The 21,702-nt window shown below is 39.9% G+C and overlaps 1 protein-coding gene across 3 annotated transcripts in view; it reads left to right on the forward strand.

Moving 5' to 3' along the window:
• The window catches only part of aop (ETS variant transcription factor anterior open), a 142,564-nt gene that overhangs the window by 69,170 nt on the left and 51,692 nt on the right, over window positions 1-21,702 (forward strand). For 2 of the 3 annotated variants that reach the window (XM_022073283.2, XM_022073282.2), the window contains exon 2: window positions 5,806-5,839. The gene's annotated coding sequence lies outside the window, so the exon portion shown is untranslated. Of the gene's footprint in view, window positions 1-5,805; window positions 5,840-13,744; window positions 14,356-21,702 lie in introns of those variants that run through there. The other variant, XM_022073280.2, reaches the window with a different exon arrangement.

A 21,702-nucleotide genomic window follows, 5' to 3' on the forward strand; every position in this document is an offset into this window, starting at 1 on the left:
ATTGTTTGTGCTACTGGTAATGCGTGTTTGTAACTTGTCACCAAATAATTTAACATGTCAGGTTACCGGAGCCGCGATTCATCAGCTACAGTCAACAGAACAAAATATTTCCAGCTGTTGCTACGTTGTCATTTCTCAACTTCGTGGAAAAGGATATTAATCACATTTTTTTTCTAAAGATGTCATCTTACATAACTTCAAGACCCCACGTAAATGGATCGGGTACTGAACAGTGTCCCCAATTAACAGTATCGCAATGCCTGTATGTTGATGTCCCTGATGGCAGGGACCGTAATAGTTTGTCCTACTGTTCAACAAAGTTTTGCGAAAAACAATCAATTTGTGTGTTTCATATCGAAATCCGGAGGTGGAAAGGCGTAAACAGATAACGAAGAAGATTCTACATACGGAACCATATCAGCAGGGGTTTTTTTCCCCCTGAATTGTGTGAGTGTGATCGAATTTTGTCTCTCACTACAAGGAAGGCACTGGACCTGAGAGAGATCAAGTGAAAAGCGGAATGGTGATAATTGCATAACGAGAAGCTTCAATTAAAATTATTGGAGGTGAGATGGGTGGGACATGAAGCACGTATGGCAGAGATGAGGAATGCTTTTAGCGTTTCAGTCGGGAGACCACTAACGATATCTAGGCTTCGATGGGAAAATAATATTAAAATGGATCCTGAAGAAGTAGTATATGAGAATGTGGATTAGATTAGTCTGATTCAAGATTAGGAACAATTGGTGGGCTCTTGAAAACACGATAATGAAACTATGGTTCAATAAAAAGTTAAAAATTCGTCGAGCAATGACTCTGCTAAAAGGAGTTAATTAGTTGGAAAAAAATATTGAATAAACTGTAAATCAGTGCTGTTATGATCTGCCTGAGGGTAAAATTTTTCACACTTTTCAAAATCTCGTATCTATTCAGTGTTAAGGGAGATTTTGCAAATGACAAGAAGCAGACAGGTTATACATGAGTCTGTTTCAACTTAAAGACAAATATAGACGTTTCAGACAACTTAATCCATTCTTGAAAATAAGAAATACATTTCTGACATTTGTTGCTGCGGGACATCTGGTCATCGAGTAGTCTGTAGTATTTCGGTGCATTGCCTTCACGTGGCGGCTTACAAGCTAATAGCAGCAACATGTAGTTGTTATGTTATGTTATGTTAGTGCAGGAAAGGAACTTCCACTGCTTCTCGGATTGGGTCATGTGCAGAGGAAGGGTATCTTTGCTCTTGTCATCCGGCCCCAGGCGAGAACTGTCCCCCCTAATGGCCTGGGGCTTTTTCTCTCGCATTCTTGTTCCTCAACCGGTTGCTTCTTTATGGACTGCAAGTCTGGTGTGATGAGTGGAGCAAGTGTTGAGTTACACACATGGCCCCTTCCTTCCCACCCACTGCACTCATCATCTCGTAATTTTCATCCCTGCGTCTCCGTCACAGATGCCAAATCATCTCACCGTATTTTAAGAGCGGTATAACTGAATTTTCTGGAAATTGTGTTATGTTACAGAAACTGCATTCTCCATATTACAATAATTCAAGTTCTTAAAGAGGACTTCTTTGGGTTTTAGAAACGGATGGAAGTTCACTTTGTTGAAGGTTCTTCCCTAGCACATTTTTGATTTTTGATTTTTGTTTACAGATATATCTGTATATGTTATATACGAATTTCTGACAAACGTTAGTACAGTTTGTGCGACTATTAAGCGACTCCCATTTTATGTTTAGTTCAACACAAATTTACGTTTAATTCTGCATCTTAGTTTACGGAGCCATGGACTTCAATATCCGCATAATTACAGTGAGGATATTTGGCAGCTACGCAGGCGACGTGACAAGGCTTTTTCTCTGTATGGGATTACTGAATTGGTTGTCGCGTTTTCTAACCCTAGCGGCACAGCTGACAAATATCCTCGCATCGTTACAGTCATTTTTGCAGCTTCAGGTCATACGATACAAACCAGATCCCACAATTTAAACATGAATAATCTACACGTAGTCTACAATAATAAACAAGATGATATTGAAAAAAAATTGAAATAACTACACTACAAGGAAATCCCTGACCACCATCGACAAAAGTTGCGTCACCAGCCAAAAACGATGGCTTTGGTCATGGGGTACGGAATGAGCTTCGAAAAACTTGTTGCCAGTTAAATTTTCAGCTAATTTCCCTGACGACACAATATTTAATGCAATAGACAGGGATAAAACGAACATTCCTTTTTTAGCATCTCTGGTACCAAAAGGGGTACCGGTACCACAAATTGAGAACCGCTGCTTCAGACCATAGATGGGAGAACTGTGGCTGTCGGGCCGCGTTAAGCCTACGAGAGTAAATGTTATTTTCCGAAGACCTTTAAAAGATCAGGTTTCAGACCATTGATATCAATGGCTTTTAGATACATACGCAGGTTGTTTCTCAACTTTGTTACAGTTCATTTGGATAAAAGAATGAGAAATTAAAGAAAATCTTCAATTGGTTTTATGTTCATCCTACATATGCAGCACTGTAAGTTATTCCATATTTCTGGACCATTTTAAATAATTAACTGACTGACGTCATAATACTGTTTAGTGTCTCGTTTCTTTATGAACCTCAGGTCGACGTGATGTCAGACATGTGAAACGCCCAGTACAGAAATGTTACCATCTGTCTTGATTTTGACCCGTCCTTATTGTGGTAGAGCTAAATGTATCTGAAAACATTAGTTTATGAAAGTAATGTAAATAAAAACAATTTGTAGGCTGTTCATGAAGTTCTAAAAATCTACATATAGAATTGAGGAAACTTTCTCTGTTTCGAAAGGCGTCTGGTCTAGCAGAAGCAGTAGCATGAGGATATGTTTGTTTGATTCGTTTTGAAGTAACTGGACGAACTGGATCAATTTATGCCTGACAGGCCAAACCGCTGAACTGAAAATGACAACAGAGGGTCTCCACTCAAAGCAGCTCATCAAATATGATTCAGATGTTACGTCACTAAGCAATGAATCGTTCCTTTCCGAGGGCTGGAGTGATATTAAAAGTTCTAATAAAAACGGTGACTAATCGCAGTGTCAAATAAAGAATTAAAAGAAACTAAGCTTACGTTTATGAATAATTCAAAGAAAGCATCTCACTTAAGTCACTTTTATTAGGCCCAATCATGTTTCAAGTCCGCTTAATATTTCGGACCCGAACAAGCAAGGATGTTTTAACATCCGTTCCTGGAATGCTAAGAAGGTGGCACATGTAGTCGAACTCCGTATATCCTGTGGAGATCGGGTAGACTTTTCGTGGTACAGAGACACGCAGATAGTTAGTTCTGCGTTGTACTATCATATGCTGATGGACCTTTTGAAGACGAAGCTTATTTAAGTAATGTTTAAAGATTAATTTCAACGCCTTTCCATTACAAAGATGAGTTTCTTAGTGCTGTTTAATGAAATGATCGCGGTTTACTCTCAGAAACATACAAAATCCATAGTAAATATTATTAAACGTGTTGATGCATGTGGTTACCAGTGGGCTTTAAAAGTTTAAATTGTGCTGCTACATATTTTATGTATTATATTTGATATTGGAATACAATCCTCAAATTCAGTTCGCACGGCGGTACAACCCAGATGAAAACATCGATTGACATGTACGATTTGAGGTTGTCACGACAATGTGTGCGAAGATGTCTTCTGGGTTGCAGCGCCGTGTAGTCTGATCGAAGTTTACCAACTTTTCAGAGGTCGTTACTGCCACCATCATCAGAACATAAGTTTACCAATACCAGGGTCTGATAATGGAGGCAAACCTCAATCAGACCACATGTCGCTACACATCAGAATACTGGAATATCGAAAGTTCCCCAAGAACTCTCAGTAGATGATATGCAAGACAACTTTTCTGCTCTTATTCCGAAGTAAGGTGGCTGTCATGACTGTTGATATGGCAACCATGTGTGTTATCCCCTCATGTGACCCCGAGCGAGGCCAAGGTTGGGAGCAGCCATCCAGTCTCTGCTGTACCAGAGTTGGAAGGGGGGCTGGAACCTGATTCTTTTCCACCCACCCTGGCTTGCTTCGATGCACCCTTCTCCACTTGCAACCTACCTAAAAAAGAGGTCTCTTCTCTCTCTCTCCCCCCCCCCCCCACATTGGTTTATTTGGGATCAACTGAAGACTTGAGGGTACTGTTGACGTTCGTTTCTTTGGACTTCCTATTTTAAAGCATTTTCCAGCCTATTACTTCATGCAACAGATTCCCGCGTGACATCATCTGAGTAGGATTAGGCTTAATTGTTGTCTGTACTTAAATATTCATGGTGTAGTCGTCCTCCCCAGCCTTTCTTCCTGCTTCGCGAATCTCCTCGTCCCAGTGTTTTACATTCCATTGCCTCCTTCATTCTGTAGGACGTGTTGTAGCTGATATTTTGACAGTCTTCAGTTTCGTGGATAATATTTGAAATATTTGTCTGATGTTTCATTTGTATTTAGTTTCTGATCTAGTGTTGCGACACCAAGTAATTTTCGAAGAAACCTCATTTGTGCTGCGTCCAGACTGTCATTGTCTCTTTTGATTAATACCCAGGCCTCGCCACCACATTTAGAAAGTTCAATATGTTGATTGAATCCTGCTGAAAAGAAAGACTAATTGTTCAAAAATCGTTCCAATTGTCGCCATCAAAAATATCGTTTGAATGCCTGTAAATATGAACTCCTAGCTGAATGTGAGGTTAAAGTAACTTCCCGAAATTTATAATTACACTGTTGCATCATTGTTAACGCTTTCAGTTCCTAGAGGTTCACTGCCTAAACAAAGCAGCGATATTATAAAACTATTTATATCAATACAGAGAGTAAACTGAAGTTCGTAAACCGAAGATCAACCAATTTTTTATTATACGTAATATGCGGATGTTTTAAAACCGCAGAACTAAGCTGCTGGCTGGGCGATTGAGGTTCGATTTCCGATAGGGCAAAACACATTATAAAATTGAACGTCGGTAAACAAAACAGTCAACTTATTTTGAAATTGAGATGTTGATTAAGTCATTCCGTGTTGCACATGGAAACATGCCTGTTCTACTATCAGTAAGTCGGTGTAATAGAAACTTTGAAAAGCTTATGGTTGCTCAACATTTCATGGAACCCAGAAGCCTGTGTTTACAAAGAATCCGCCGCTGAGCCCTGTTCCGAACGAGTTGAATTTGATTCACATCCTCACACCTCACTTATAAAAATCGACATACAGACACACGAAGCGCGTATAACAAGCTAATGTGTGTTGTCAGGAAATGAAATCCTGCCAGCATGAACGTGATAGTGGAACTTAAAACTTAAAATTATTTATAAGGTTCTATCAGGCAGTATAGTGTATTTGAGCACGTGTTTATAATTACTGCAAATGTATCGCGAACATTGTTTGTTTATGATTCTTAATGTGTACATAGAGCCACGGTGGTCTAGCGGTGCCCGAATTTATAACTTGTGTTGGGCAAGGCCGTGGTCTAGGCAACACGGAGTTTTCCTCCGGGGGCTTCCCCGGTTTCTCCGTGGCATCCCATTCACACACAGAAGAAGGCAATGGCAAACCACTTCTGGATCATCTGCCAAGAACGTATATGAACAGGTCCAGTCCGAGGAAAGGATGGAAGGATCCTGTTCATATGGACCTGTCGTCAGACAGAACACTAAATAATAAATAATAATAATAATAATAATAATAATAATAATAATACTGTGTACATGCATGCATGTATGTATATTTCAGACTCGAAATGTTCCTCGAAGTTTCATTTAATTTGTGTTTTGTTTCAGGTCTTGTCGATGAGAGGAATTGGTAAAACCTTTGGTGAGTTGAAACCACGTCATAACATCAACTTTATTTATTACGTAAGACTAAGCACGTTTCATATTTGTGTACTTCTTCATGTTTCTTATATTCGAGAAAGAAACATAGTTGTTGTTGGTGCTAAAATTGATATAAATCAGTTCAGTTTGATCACAGGCACAGACTCATACACGGCTTATATTATACCTGTTATATGCAGACTTAATTTAAGGATTATACTGACTCTGATTTACTGTATCCAAAGTAACTATGAACATGTGTAACGGAGTTGTACATTCTTACTCCATTGGGACTGAAATAATAAAACAATTTGTTCCTAGAAAATGAGAAATCCTATCCTCCATACAATGCAGGAAATATTTCAGCATGTAAGTACAACGACTCATTCACGTCACTCTCCTGATAGCTGAGTGGTCCTCAGAGCCCTTCTGGAAGTGGTAGAAAGAGAAATCCACACCCGTTCCGGGAATCGAATTGCAGGCTTCCGGTCCGTTAGGTCTGACTGTACTGACTTTGTCACCACTGCTTATCCTTATCTCTCTGTTTTGCGGCATTTCATCATTTGCAAAGCAAAGTAACTAACTTATCTGTTGTCTTATCTGTCGTCTTATGATAAAGATGTTCTTGAAGTCTATTTGGACTGCACCTCGTGTTTAAGATCATAATAGACGATATGACGTTACTAAAACTGGAGAGAGTTTTCTTACCCTCAAGACGAAACCTGCTAGATTTTGTGTGTAAATTATTAATGCAGTGTCGTGAGCTAGTTAAACTGCAAGTTCTTCTTTTAAAACTACTCCGTCTTGAGCTGCTTTTGTTTCCAATGCCTTAACTCTCTTTTGAAAGTTTCATAAAGCAGGTAACAGGGGGATAAAAGATATGTGTATAACTAATCTTCAACAAGTATTCGTTAGCTGAATGGTTTTTCATTGAGATATTCTTGCGTCAAATTTTTATTTTTATGGTTCCCGAATAGAAGATTAGTAAATAATGGTCTGTTGACTAGACCAACTAGACGACGGGGGTTCGATTCCAGATACAAATGTTCGAACGTTTTACTTACCACCAAGCCCAGAGCCACTAGAGAAGGGGAACCCGGCTTCCTACACAGTGCATACAGGGCGAAGCTGACCATTCACCTGTATCTAGTATAGAGGTCAATAAGAATGAAGACGTTGATGTTGGTCTTTTGGGTTGAACCGCCGTATGGACTTCTGGGTAGATATCAACGTTTCGGATGAAGTTTGCTGAGACATTTTTTATGTTTTGTTGTCTTTTTTGTTTTTGATTTCTTATGTAGGGTACTTTCCACTCTTTATTCTTTGTTGTGTTTAAACTTTTAATATATTTATAATATATTAAATATAATAATGTTATTGAAGGAAGAACATTTTTATTTCGCTGTTTTCAATAATTATATTTCCGTTATCCTCCGGGCTTCAGGGACAACAACAATTGAATCTTAAAGACAGTAGCCACTTGTAATATATGTAAATGAGAGTTTTCTTCTGCGGAAGAATTGTTTGTGTTTGGAATCTACAGTCCCAAAAGTATTGATAGATATAATTTTCTTTGTTAATCTTCAAAGATCGCAATATAAAGCAATTCATTTCCTCCGGAACGTTGATAACCACCTACAACAGTGCACGGCGTCACAATGCATAAGACAATCGCCTTCTTATTAGTTCGTCATACGCGGTGCACAGACAGAAGAAAAAGATGCTGATGGTAAAAAAACTTTCAGATTAGATTTGGGAGAAAAAGTTCGAAATTGAGTCAGGATAGCTCGGGTTATTGCTAGTTGAATTTAGACCGTTGATGCTGCTGTTCCTGATGCATTATCACAAATTCAAGCTAAGTTAATTGTTTGCTAAGGTTTCAATGCTTTACCATTGCATGGCCCATGGCGAGTTCCCAGGTTGTATGCGAATGCAGGGGTATTTGGAGGGTAGCTGTGAATATATCGAATAAGCAAGCAGTCGTAGGCACGCTGCAAGGACTTGGGCTAATAAGCTCTCGCCGTAAAATTAAACAGGACATAAGACTTGTTGGACTTTTCGAGAATACGGTGATGAGCCGTCGTTCTCGTCCATAGAGACAGCTAATTCGTTGGGATGTTATGGGCATTGATGTATAAAATATGCGATCCCTCCAAAAATTTCTATCTTCACTACCCATATGAACTATTATTATATCCCATCTATTCACCATTTTATGGGGTACGTACTCCCATGTACCCGAGACAGACCTTGTCCCTAAGGTACATAGGGCAGCAGCTATTTCCGGGATCCATATTGTTTTTAGCAAGTGCCACATTTATTATATAATTTTATTTTATGCCAGCGTCTTTCGGATGATGTATGAAGATCCCAAAATGGCGGTCTTCTGCAGTTCCCTGATGTCGTGTTCGCCCGTTATTGTTATTATTATTATTATTATTATTGATGTTGTTGTTGTCGATGTTGTTGGTATGGATACGTCGATTCGTCCGTTAGAAATGTCATACAGCGTTTTTTCTCCTTTGATCTCTGACAAACTAAAGCAAAATTTCCAGATGCTGACTAAAGTATCCGGTTGTTTCTGTGAAATGGGTTTCAGCTTGTTTTCTTCACTTGTACGAAATGTAATAATAGGATATTCGCTTCCTCTCTCTCTCCTCGCATATTTCCCCACCTCTTCCTCTTCTTTTTCTTTTGATATGCTGTGCGTCATCTTCATAAATAGCTCACTGCTCACTTCCGATGTGATGATGGCGGAGGTAATGCTGGTACAGTACACACAAGATAATGCAAGTTTCCCAGCAGCAAGCGACAGTCCATCGTATTGACTTCCTCACAAGAAACTTTGCAGTAATATCGTATTCTCAGTTACCAAGTACCTCGAGCATAAATCCCTGGTCTTGATGACAGTTATCACCTTTCTTACCAGCAACAGCGGCCAGCGACCCGGGAATTACAGTTCCTTAACGTGGGCCGAAAGTTGTTCGTAGAAGACAGAACCATTATTTAAGAACTTCCAATATTTTGTGGATGAAAGAAAGGGTATAAGTCTAAAAATATTGTCTTGCTAGCGGACGAGAAGCCCCCCTTCCACTTTTTGGGATAGAAAAGTGATGTGATTCTGTTTCATGACGTACTACGTCTTTGTTCCAATCTTGACAAGATAATTCATGAATACATTGGAAACGAATTACAGATATTTTCAGTTAAAAACGTCGAACTGCAAGAAACGATTGATTGGACACCGGACAGATTTCGGGACACATATTCCAAAACACACTCTCAGTTTAAACCAAGAGGGAGGAGACATTCTTTTAGCATGTAAAGATGAAAATAAATCTGAAACATTTTGATGTGAGAAAGAGAACTAACGAAAAATCCCTACTCATATTTTTTGTCGTTCCTTTTGTGAACATGGTAATAAACTTTCGGTTTCCGTAAAAGGCGTGCATTTCTTGACTAACTGAGCTTACTGTACTATAATAGAATGAAAAGGTAAAGAAATGAATATTGTAATTATAAGTTAATATTATAATTACGTTAAAGAAAAGAGTAAGATCAGGTTAAATTCGGGAAATGCTTACTAGGCCTAACATTAAGTTCAGTATTCCTGCTTTCATTTCACATTCCAGATACTAAAATATAAAAAATAATTGTTCTGTATAGATGTGAAACGTAAGCTCTCACTACAAGGGAACAACATAAATATAAAATGTTTTAGAACAGGGTTTTGAGGAAAGGCCCTAATTAATTGTACCTGATTGGAAGTAAAAGTAGAATGGAAGAAATTGCAAATGAGAAAATTCATAATTTATACTCTTTACCGCATAATATTTGAGCGAAAAAATCAACTGATATGAGATGGGTGGGCCTTGTAGCATATTTGAGGACATAGTAAATTGAAAAATTACCGGCACAGAATTCTAGTCGGAACAGTTGAAGGGAAGACACAAATTGGGAGACGTATGTCTAGGTAAGCTTATAGAGGGAAGGATGATATTAAAATTTGATCGTAAAGAAATCGAACGTATAAATGTCGAATGGATTCATTTAGTGTCAGGCTGCAGTGAACACTGTAATACCCCATCTGCGCAAATATTAACTTTTGAAGGGGTCTGCTCTGAGACATTGTTATTATAACAAATTATCCATCCATTTTCTACTTAGTCTCCTAAGTGTCCGCCTTCCGAAACGTCTGAGTAACATGGTAGTAGTAGTTGCCTTTTATCTTGGTGTGAGCTTTGGATCGTGAGACAAATTACAATGACACAAAGCTTTTCTCGCTTCTTAGGCACCTTGCATTCTGGTGCAGCAACTCCAATATTACACATGCAATTAAAATTAACGCTCGACATGCAAATAGTGGCGTTCGTAAGCAATTCCTCTACGTTCTCTGCAGCTTCTCAGAACTAAGCGCCATGTGATTTGCTACTTATGGACTGTATGTTTTACCGTGTAGTTAACGGATTAGAAGCAACTGTTTTCGAACTGTACTTTATCTCATTTCACGGATTTATGAAAGCCATACATTCTCTAAATCCACATTGTACTTCCTCATGCAATGAAATTTTAATCTTAATACCAAACTAATCAAACTGGGTAACTAATTTCATTGAACAGAGCCCTTGTGAAGCTGAATTGAAATGTGTAACAAAATGTAATTATTTATGTCTTAGAACTGCCGGAGCGAAATATCTTGGTCACATGGGCGTGTTCTTATTGTTACGGTGTTGGTAATTATCTAGTTGGCGTGCGTAATTTCCAGAGGATAGAGCATTTAGTTGGAAAAAAAATTAAATATGCAAGTGGCACAGTGCAATTTTATAAAACACAAACAATAATACCGAATTGACGTGGAATTTGGTAGCCAGACGTGGATTAAGATAACAAAAGATAAGCGCGCAGAGATTGCAAGGTGTCAACATGAGATTTCTATATTTTCTTACTGGTACGAAAAAATGAAAAGGACAGAAAAGCGAGGCGTCGGGTAAGGAATATCGGTGGCCTAAATATTTATAGTAGGCCTATCTAATGAGTATGTCCTGCACTAGGTAGGGAGAATTAATAGGTTATGAATAGATCGTATAAGAGAATTTTGTATATTGCTATGAAAATACTGAGCTACGTAAGAAGCGGCAGACATTACGATTTAAAAGGCCGCAGTGCTCTGTAAGGAGGAAAATTGCCTTGAAATTTCTTAATTCTTTTTCTTATCTGTGTTTCTATTTGAAAAAACATTTTACGGCGATAGGAAAATAAGGAAAGTATAAAACGAGGAATCTAGATAGACCTACGCAGATAGTCCCTTTGAATAGGTCATAACGGTTTCCTTCCAGATCCTCCGGACTCACCGTTCAATTCCATGCTAATATAGCCTCTGCACAGATAGGAATATTGAAAAAAAAAGTACGAGTCAGCTGCATACTTGAACACAGTCAAATAACTGATCTTAACGCTTGCGGTAATAGATGTACCTAGTTGGCAGCTTGATTAAAATATAACGTCTTGGAGGATGCGGTCACCTGCTTACGTGAGGAGAGAAGAGCTTGATTGGTGGCGAACAGAAATTCAGAACAGTATTTTATATTGAAAGGTGACTAGCACTGTCTTTCGTTAGGATGTTGCGTTGTCTGCGAGAAATAAAATACGCTTTATGGCATGAACTATAAATAAGGAAGGGGGTGGTTGAAACGCCCTGTGCACATGTAAGAACTCAAATATATTTCCGTTGGTGAACATGTTTAGGGATACGGCACAACTACTTCAGGTAAGGCAGTAAGGCCAAGACGATAAGTCACATCACACGCACAAGTCACCTACGTCACATTTAGGGCGTGTGAGTGTATACGGACTCTTGCATCACTCTGCTTTTAATGTTTTGACGTAAATACGTCTATATTTTAGGGTCAGTGTCATTCGGCAGAAAGTGTAACTGCATTGTTATGTTACCTTGGAAACGTCATCTGTTTACTCGGCATTGTTGTTACCTATAAAACATTTCATTACCTTACCTTACCTTACCTTACCTTACCTTACCTTACCTTACCTTACCTTACCTTACCGCCACGGTGGTCTAGCGGTTAGAACGCTGGCCTTGTAATCCTGGGGTCTCGGGTTCGATTCCCGGCGGTGCCCGAATTTATAACTTATGTTGGGCAAGGCCGTGGTATAGGCATTACCGAGTTTTCCTCCGGGGGCTTCCCCGGTTTCTCCGTGGCATCCCAACAATTACTCCATTCACACACAGAAGAAGGCAATGGCAAACCACTTCTGGATCATCTGCCAAGAACGTATATGAACAGGTCCCAGTCCGAGAAAAGGATGGAAGGATCCTGTTCATATGGACCTGTCGTCAGACAGAACACTAAACATTAATAATAATAATACACTACATTACCTTACATAACCTTACCTTACATTACATTACATTCAGCTACCACAGACCCATCTTAAGCGTAATTAATTCAAGTTAAAAAAGCAAAGTCTTAAACAAATTTATCTCAATTGTAAAGCGGGTATAAAGGAAATATTTAGAATAAAGCCAATATATAAACTTCCTTTCCGTATAGACGTATTTACGTCAAATTCTCCGGAACCGTGGTTCCACTGTCACTTTTACGTAATTTTGAACACAAACTTTTTTTTTTACATTTTAGTTTACCAAGTTTATTTTGTATTGCACCCCTTTTGGTAATTAGCCACTTGCAAGATCAGGATGGAGACGGACTTTAATATTTTTAACTGGGGTCAGTTAATATTGAACTGATTTAAGATCAAGAGCAGTAAAAGACTTTCCAAGATTTGAGTTTCTCACAGCGACGAGTAGCACCGTGCTGGCAGAAGTTTACCGACGTTTCAGAAGTATGAATTTGTTGCTGGTGGTGTTAAACTTTGTAAGTCTATTTTGTCGTTTATGCAACAAAAGATTACGCGTAATTTGAGATGAATAAGACCCCATTGAAAGGGTGTACCTGCATGAAGTGTAACTCTGAGATCTAGGAATACATTGAAAAAGATTTAGAAACTTTACTTTAAGAGCAGTGTTGTATCTAAGATTTCGTTTCACTGTGAGGAGGATATCATAACAATTTATAATAAAAATTAATTTAGTACGAAAATGAAAGTAGGCCAGCCTTTCTATACTGATGATGCTGACAACAAATGTTGCCCTTCTTGAGTGCTAATTTTTCTTTTATTACTGAGTCTTGTTTAAAAACGTTTCCCTACCATCTCAGCCATCCCCAGGGTGGGGGTGGATAAAGAATGACAGCTTCTTCGTATTCTTCTTCCACTGGTATTTACGGATCTTGGATCCAAACGCCTGTACAGGCCTCAGGGAAGCTCTGTAGGAATTCTGAATTGTAACAAATTTTTTGCCCCGCTCACAACCAAAGTTCCAAAGTCGGGGCAGAAACGTCCTTTTGCGATTAAGTTTACCTCCTGGTTCAGAAATTACGTGTTCAACGAGCACCTTCTGCTGTCGGGGGTGTGTAAGCGAGGAGCATGTGGACATTCACTATGCAACACTAAATCCCTTCTCTTCTGACGTATTGATCGTGATATTGACAACAGTGAGGTTAATTAGTTTTGTCAAGGACTGTACGGTGCTATTATGTAGGAGCGTAGCTTCCTGCTTGGAAGCGGCCGCGGGGGGTTTGGAATGGTGATGGCTGAGGGGCGAGAGGGGAGACGGATATCCGTCAAAAAGCGGGATGAGGTGGAAAGAGAGAGAGGTGGGGAGGGGAGTGGAATAAAAAGTCGTGATGAGGGTGGTGGGGAAAGAGGGGCAGCAGACAGGGAGGGGGGGGGAAGCTGCCGCTACGGTTGTAGGAGATAACTATACTAGCGCCGAATGTTAGCAAGGTGCCACTGTGTAGCGGCGGATTTGTGAACTATCGGTAACTTTGTGCTGTCTCAGCTGTTTGTGTTATCACACAACATTTCCTTCGCACATTCGTACCGAATGTTCGGTAGATGCGAGTGCTGTATAACAGGCGTCGGATATTAGCGGTGTGTGAGAAGGTGTGTGTGTTTATGTGGTTGTGTTGCAGGACGTTTCTGGTTTGTTACGCTTTTTCTGCTGTTACCTAGAGTCGCACATGCGGTTATGTTGGTATGGTGATTACCTGCCATTATTACGCGGGCCACGATACAGAGGGTCGGTGTGAGGGATCGAGCCAGATATCCGTGCATGATATACGAAAATATTCTAGCATCTGCGAATCATAAGTTATTGAATTGTGACAATCACCTGCAGTTGGATTTTCAGTTTCACTGAACTTGCTACACGGGTATTATAGTAGTGCAGTGTGTGGATACATTGTATTCATCGATGAAGTGCCAGGTGGTTTTTGAGAACAAGCCTTTGGAAGTAAACTTTCGTATTCAAATTGAAACTTGAAAGTGATTTTTTGTTTACCGGTGATTGCACATTTCAACGTGACAATATTCCATGGATAATTTCTGGTTTCTGAAAGTTAAAAATTGTCTTCAATTGGATAACATAGTCTTGTAAAGGTAAGAGTCATACGTCAGTGTATTTTTTGTTAGTGTGATGTACATTGGTTACATTTATACGAATCGTGTATTGATTTGCACAAACTGTTTGCAGCTGTTACCGTTGCTGGACAGTTTTAATTGCAACATAGTCATTAAGGGTAATAAAGCCCGAGCAGGGGATTGTTCTAAAGTTGATATAAGTATTGAAAGTACATTTCTGGTAATTTTATAATTTGTGTGGGCTGAACCTGACATGGCTTGGCAATCAGAACAAGCGGAGCGCTTAAATTTGCGGGAGTAATCGAATTCAGGAAAACACTGTTTTAGGACTTCTAGTTAAATTACCGTAACTGATTAAAAATTATCGAAAACTTCAAAAGAAATACAGACAACATAAACATGCAGATTGTTCATTCCAAAAGCAGGTGGTACATATATTTACACTGTGTTTAAAAGGGTTAGGAGATTCAAAGGTTTCTCATTCGTTTCTTAACGTAACCAGCAACAAACGTATATTCCGGTGACGTAAGCATTAAGGAACTTGCATCCACCGACCGCTTCGCACTTGGAGGATAATGTCAAACGCGACACGTGTTCGTAAAAATGAGAAGAAACTAGTTTGTCTGAATATTACATACACAAAACATGCACATCAGCTTTGCATCGATGGAATTGTCAGGGATGTCCAAACTTTTTCCACAAGGCCTACGTGTCTTGAAAGTAATGTGCTGTAAGACGCTGCCGGTCAGTGGTATGAATTTAAATTGCACCATGAAATTATTCTCACGCGTTGCGTCTTTATGAAGCACGTACAGAACCTGTATTGAGACGTGTTTATTGCCGATGATCAAAGTACACTGTTGATTTCTGGGATGTTGAGCTATGTAGTCAGCTAGACATTGAGCGACTGAGAGGTACTTGCTGCCTCAGTCATCAGGGCCCGACTTTATTCTTGTTACCGTGAGAAGCTGTGGTCTTTCAAGCACATCCTGACAAAAGTAACAGGACAATGCAGTTGACATTGTCATGTTGTATTACACTTGCTGAGTGGCGTTTTTCAGGCAATATATAACTAGCACGAGGCTCTTGTATGCAGTTTGTGCGTGCACCCAGTCACATTAACGCGTGTTTCTCTTGACACGAATTCACTTAATCTCAGTTTTGTTTGTTTTATCAACAACGTTGGTCACGACTCGTGTTGACGCGACTGGGCTGTGGGATTCCCCATTTCGTGAATCGATAATATGAATACGTCGTTGATAAAGACGACTTGGAAAGATGTTCCTCATATTTTAATAGAGTACACGCAGTTCCAAATCAGTTTGCATGCCTTATGGGGCGTGATATTAATTTAATGTTGGTATGAATCTGTTGTTTAAAAGATAATGTTTATGACAAAAAACGGTGAAGACGTTCTGGCTGCACAGCCTTTATTTACCCTAGCTATACATTGCATAGGCATGGAGTCATTAATTTTGTTTTTGACAAATCGAATGAATACACGCACGAACAAAAACTTATTTTTCAATGTATTTCATTGTGTGCAAATTACTTTAAAAATGCTTTAAATGAAAGTTGTGGATCATAATCAGAAATGTATTTTGCCACGTATCACTTAAGTACTTTATTTCCGTGATGTGCGTACCGTGTAAAAACATTGCAGCATGCTAACAGGAACGAACAACATGCTTTGAATTCTGCAACGAATAATTTAATTGCTTTATGCTTTTTAGTTTTTACATCGGCACGAGTGTTTTCACCTAGGTGCATTTCTTTATAAACTTGCAATGTTCGCGAGACGCCCGGCTAGAGTGGGCGATGATAACCAATTACCTTGACCCCGATGTAACAACCCCCGAAAATACTGTGCTGTCAGGTAGAGGATGTTATGATATAGTAACCCCTCGCATGGATATCCTACTGCAGCCGATCTGTTGACCGAAGCTGTGAAACCCCTTCTCAGGAGCCCACGAAGAATTTCCAACAAGAAACACGTTCTTGTGTGTCGAGTTAACAGCTTTGTATGAATGCTGCACATATTGCCGAAGTGTTAAGGCGCGGGAGTATATGTTCCATATACGTAGGTCTACAGGTGGCATACTCTGTGTCTACCAAGGGGCTATCACGTAGCCAGTTGAGTCCACGCATTTATATTCCATTTCCTTTTTATCCATTTTCGTGTTTGGCTACCATCCCATCTACGCACTCCGTTTGGTTCCTTGGTTAAAATTGCTTTTCACTTATGCCGTATTCGTGTTGCTCTCCTAGCATTGATCATCGTTATAATGTTGGTGAAGAGTTGAAATTACAAAGCTCATCATTGTGCTCTTTTCTTCAACCACCCTGTCGCATATCTCCATATTCTCATTTCTTTGTTCTGTCAGATCCTGAATGTGTACATTCTCTTTATTGAAGAGACCAAGTTTCACACCCGTATACAACTATAGGTAAACTTTCTGACATTTCGATAAGTACCTTTGGTCTGATCTGTTCCTTTGTGGTATTCCCCGTCTTCCTTTGAATGCTATAGACCCTATTACTTATCAGTCGCAGGAAAAGAATCTCTTTGAAGCAGGTAGAAAGGAAAGGGAAGAAACATTCTCGTCCAGAATGCTGTACCTTCCTGCCACCTGTCGTTCGACTCTGTGCGAGAAAACATGTCATGCTTCATATATAAAGTTATTTATTTAACAAAATAACTCTGTGCTGGTAGAACCCGGAAGTTAAACCCCGTCAGGGATCCGATCTTGCGTCACTCCGGTTCACACAGCCTGCTTCTATTTTAGATTTCGTTCGCACTTCGCGATTCAGCGGTTAGCACGCCTGCTCTGTACTCGACGGGTTCCGCCTTCGAATCTCGGCTTGGAGACCGGCTATCATGACTCAGGATTTTCTTGATTTTCCTCAAACCGTCTAGAACAGTGGTATTCAACCTGGGGTACGCGAACCCCCGGGGGTACGCGAAGACATCTTAAGGGGTACGTGAAATTTAATTTTTTTATATGATAAACACTGAATAATCAGTGATGTAATTAATTTAATTTATTTTAGATGTAGATTATATACTATGTATAACTTGAATTATACACCAACAACTTTGGGGGTACAAAGTTGAAGAGAAATTATATCTGGGGGTACGCGAACAAAAAAGGTCGAATACCACTGGAGAAGACCTAATCGTTGGTGCAATGGGAAAGTTATATCATATTCCCAGTTCTGCGGATACATAGGGTAAGAAACTTCTGTCTTTTAAAAGTTGAACAAGACTTGTATCACTTCCTGTTGCAGTAAAATAAATGAGGAAATAAATTAACATGTAGTTTCAAAGATTGACAGGCGTAGAGACTCGACATTCTTGGAGTTGTGAAAATCGTTTAATTATGAATGCAGCCCGCACCTCTAAGAAAATTCGGCGCGTCTCCATTAGAAAGATTAAGAGGTCAGTGTTATTTAAGGAAATAATTCCTGTTTACATTTAGAGTAATACGGAACCCGTGAATACTTAATTAAGAGTTACTGTTTGTTATACCAGGTGGTACATATAGTTACCAGTGGGTTATGAAGGGTGAATGAGCTTATAATGAATCCCACGCACAAGTTCGTATTTGATTTGCTGTTGTTTCATCATTATAAAATACAGAATTACCACCGTAACCAAGGCATCACGACTTTAAAACGGAGGGGAGGAGAAAGGCTCCACTCATTCTTGACCTCTGTAGTATATGATGGTGAATGGGTCAGCGTACTCTCCGACTGCTTTGACTGTCGATAGGAAAAGCCCACTGGTTAGGAAGGAGGCTGTGTGGACCAGGTCTTCATGCTCGGTGTACGCGGTGAAGAGAAATACGGTAGTCCATTTCTTCATATGTAGTTGTCCAATGCGTTCACGTACCCCACCCATCTCATTCTATGTTTGAGCACCCTAAACTGTTTTGTGCAGAGTACAAATTACGAAGCTGCTCATAATGTTCTCTCTTTCCAGCAACTTTTCTTGTATCTATGAGACCTTTTTTTTTGTAGCGTGGGAGAGCGAAGTGATATTGCGTTCCGGAGTCCTGGGTTCAGGCTCCAGTTACTGCTGCACCAAGAGTTACGTAAGATGATCATTGCACTGCGTGTCTGTATTGATGGCGCTGTTCCGCATTCATGGGAATTCTGACTTTTAGGTTCTCTTCTCCGTGTTACGTATTTATTATTTGTGATTTAAGTCGGGGCAATTAGCAAACTGTATGTCATATCACAGTCTGCAGAACTTGTGTTTTAATAAGAATATAAGGTAAAATTTTCCATCCCTATGCTTAAATATCATACCGTTAAGACGTATGGGAGTAGTCAACTTCTCTCCCCAGCTGGTAAGGACCCTCTCGTTACCCACTGGTTAGGAAACTGGGTGGTACTCAAGGGGTTTTGAACGTGGAGGCAACTGTCTATGCAAGGAATCGAACGCCTGAGCTCCAGCAGTATCCAACCATTTTACCGATTGTAAAATTAAGAAACACGGAAGGCATCAAATATTTGTTTGTAAATGGAAGAATTTACAAAGGAAAGATCGATTAACTCACCGTAAGAGAATCGATAACAGACTCTCACAATTTGAGAGAGTCGTACACCCGTCTCACACTAGTTGTGCGTCTTGCGACTGTTGCAAGTTTATAAACAAACCGCCATGTGCATTCTTAATGGCCTAACGATGAATTTAATTTCGTTGCAACTTTAAAACGGTGTCGTTAGTTCGTCAATGTGTGTAACACAGCATTTTCCCGATACAGTACATAAAGCTTAGAAAGATGCTACTTTACATAGCATCTTACCCATTCTGTTAACTTCTCCGAACATATGACGTCATCCACCTGCACAGCTAGATTGAACTCAGTGTAGGAAGACTATTAAGTAGTTAACTATGATGTAACAGGCCTGGACCTAGTAGTGGAGGGTGGATGATTATATACCATTTGCTTCAGTTATTTAATTTATGTGGTCACGGGGACTGAAGCCCGTTTGGTTTAGGACCTGTCATGGGTTTGAATCCTTGCCAGAGCATTGATGGGATGTCTGCATTCTGTGTTGGGCTGTTATGTGTGTGCAGAGGCCTTGCGATTCGTTATACTCGCACAGGAGACCTACTAAATGTTCCGTAGTCATATTATAGCTTCAGAATTAATTTATGAATTGCAGCAGACCAGAGGTCTTAATCCGTGAAAGCCGAAATGTTTCGTATTCCTTCCAGCTCAGAATGAATTTCAGTAGGACGATGTTATTTCGTAGTTTTCGACCAAAAGTACGTGTGATGTAGGCTGCACATAGCATTTGAAAGAACAGTGGCGAGGTAAATGCGAGAGACTGTACCTCCACAACTTTATACGTGTAATTAAGCACCGGTTTTCGCCTACGCTTGCTTTGGTTATATATATTTTTTTAATTTCATATGCAATGTTCTAACTGACCCCATGGAGCAGAGGCTTTCTTGAGAAGCTAAAAGTACGATCAGCTAGTCAATAAATTCTTATTCATTTGTGGAACCCGAAAGTTCGTTGCCATGTCCAGAAGAGCCCGCTACTGTTTCTTATCCGGAATCAGATGAATTCAGTCCTTACCCTCCAGCCTTATTCCCGAAAAAAAAATGTTAACATTTTCCTCCCCTCTACGCCAAGGTCATCGAATTATGTCTTCCATTCAGACTTCTCACCCAAAATATTATACACATTTCTTTCTCCCCATGCGTGCGCCCGTCTCATCGTCCTTGACTTGATCTTCCTAATAATATGTGGTGAAGAGTACTTAGTTCTGCAACTTTTAACTGGAGAGAGAAGTTGAGTTTACTTCGAGGTCTATAAAGTACGGAGCATTTTGAACTTTAGTAATGTTCTTTGTGAATTTATATCCCATTTTTACTTCCTGATTTTTTACGGTGTTGGAAGTTCTTTCTTATCGGGCAGAGATGTGGCGTTTCGAAGAGCATAATTTCATTTGGATGTGTAGCTCTTTGACCATCAACTCCGCTCACTGAAACGTGACCAACTGGTGTCAGCGCCCCTTTTTTAAACTGTATTTAAAAGCTGATTCTTCTTGTCATCTTGTAAGTCTAATCCAAAAGAGCTAAGTGCTTGAACGCTGAAGGCATCTGGAGTCACACTGTCGATGTAAATTTACCTAAACATGGGACCCGTGATATTTCCCAACTGGACCACGGAAGCCATTAATAATATTGTTAGCTTCCACCTGGGGTTGCAGGAGGTTGGGGGGGGGGGGATTGTGGTAGTGGACCTGTTGATCGAAAAAAGACATGTAAAGACTCTATAACCCAGCGGGCTGGCGTAATGGTTATGATTCAGACATTGATCGTGGAGATTCGCGGTTTGAATCCTGGATGTGAATACTGACTGGGTTTTATTGGTAGGTATTTTCAGTCCTCCAGGAGACTTGCTGGATAGTACGTTTAAGTAGGCCATGACCAGATTTGTATCCTTCCCATTATTGGAAGGAAAATTAAGTGAAAGTGAAGGCGAAAGTGTTGAAGAGGAATGGACGAATATCAAGAAGTGCCTAACAGTGGCACTAGAAGAAAAGGTTGGTAGCGTGAAAAGGATACCAAGGAAGACATGGATTACACAGGCTATGCTCGATAAGATGGATGAGAGGAGGAGATGGAAGAATATCAACAGTGAAGAGGGAAGACAGAAATATCGAAGATTGAACAACGAACTGAGAAGAGAAACAGACAAGGCAAGAGAAGATTACATCAACGGAGTATGTGATGAGATAATGCCACTCCAGAGAATTGGTAGATACGATATGATGTATGCAAAGGCGAAACAACAAGGATGGAAAGAGAACAACGGAATTCGAACACAGGAAATAGAAGACCCAACAGGAAAGATAGTCAGTGACCAGAATTTAGTTAAAACTGTATGGGAAAATTATATTGAAGAGCTCTATGACAAGGCCAATCGACCGGATGAGATGGAGATGGAATTGGAACCGGAAGAAGAAGTAGAGGAGGTCGACAAAGGTCCAGAGATACTGAAGAGCGAGGTAGAGAGGGCCATAAAGAATATGAGAAGAAGAAAAGCTACGGGAGATGATGAAATCCCATCGGACTTATTGAAAGAACTTGGAGAGAAAGGAGTGAAGGTTCTTACTAGACTCGTTAAGAAGATATACGTCTCCGGTGAGTGGCCCAAGGACTTTCTGGAAGTAACAATGATCGCATTACAGAAGAAAAAGAATTCCAAGAAGTGCGGCGATTACAGGACCATCAGCCTAATCTCACATGCGGCGAAGATAATGACTAGAATACTGACTAAAAGACTAGAAAAGAAGATAGAGGAAGTGATGGGAGATGACCAATTTGGATTCAGGAGAGGA

The sequence above is a fragment of the Zootermopsis nevadensis genome, unplaced genomic scaffold (assembly GCF_977971745.1).
Source record: "Zootermopsis nevadensis isolate Lab colony 2312 unplaced genomic scaffold, Znev_1.0 Znev_ptg000022l, whole genome shotgun sequence".
In the NCBI taxonomy this organism is placed as follows: Eukaryota; Metazoa; Arthropoda; class Insecta; order Blattodea; family Termopsidae; genus Zootermopsis; species Zootermopsis nevadensis.